Here is a 583-nt window from a genome sequence, read left to right as displayed (position 1 = left end):
GCCAGCCCCTCGGTGAGCCTCACCTGGTGCTGAGCGCACCCTTCTTGTCCTCCGCTCAGCCTGTCAGTCTCCCAGATCCTGGAAGGCCGTGAGGGCACAGCATTCGGCCTGCCCTCGAGCTTTCCTTCGAAATTATCTTCCAAAAAGTTTACAATAAGAGTATTAACAGATAAGAATGTTAACATCTCCTTCTTACTCTCCTTTTTTCTCCCTCTCCCTTTCCCTCCCTCCCTCTATCTATCTATCTCTATCTCTCTCTATCTCTGTCTATCTCTATCTCTATCTCTATCTCTATGTCTATCTCTATCTCTATCTCTATCTCTATCTCTATCTCTATCTCTATCTCTATCTCTATGTCTGTCTCTCCTTGGTTTAGGAGCACTTCTGACATTATTTGACCAGCATGTTCTCCTCTATAAGACCCAGATGTTGCATTGTCAATTGCTCATAAAATAATTTTAGGACTGCGTTACTTCTGTGTTAAGCAGTTGAGTTTAATTTTAGTCATTTGTGGGAGTTTAGCTTCCATTATGATGTCCAAATAAGAATGAAACTCAGCCTGCATTGTTCGCTTGGGTTTCAC

The sequence above is a fragment of the Myotis yumanensis genome, unplaced genomic scaffold, assembly GCF_028538775.1.
Source record: "Myotis yumanensis isolate MYYU_CA2020_CCGP unplaced genomic scaffold, mMyoYum1.0.hap1 SCAF_17, whole genome shotgun sequence".
Taxonomy (NCBI): domain Eukaryota; kingdom Metazoa; phylum Chordata; class Mammalia; order Chiroptera; family Vespertilionidae; genus Myotis; species Myotis yumanensis.
This window is presented reverse-complemented; position numbering follows the sequence as displayed.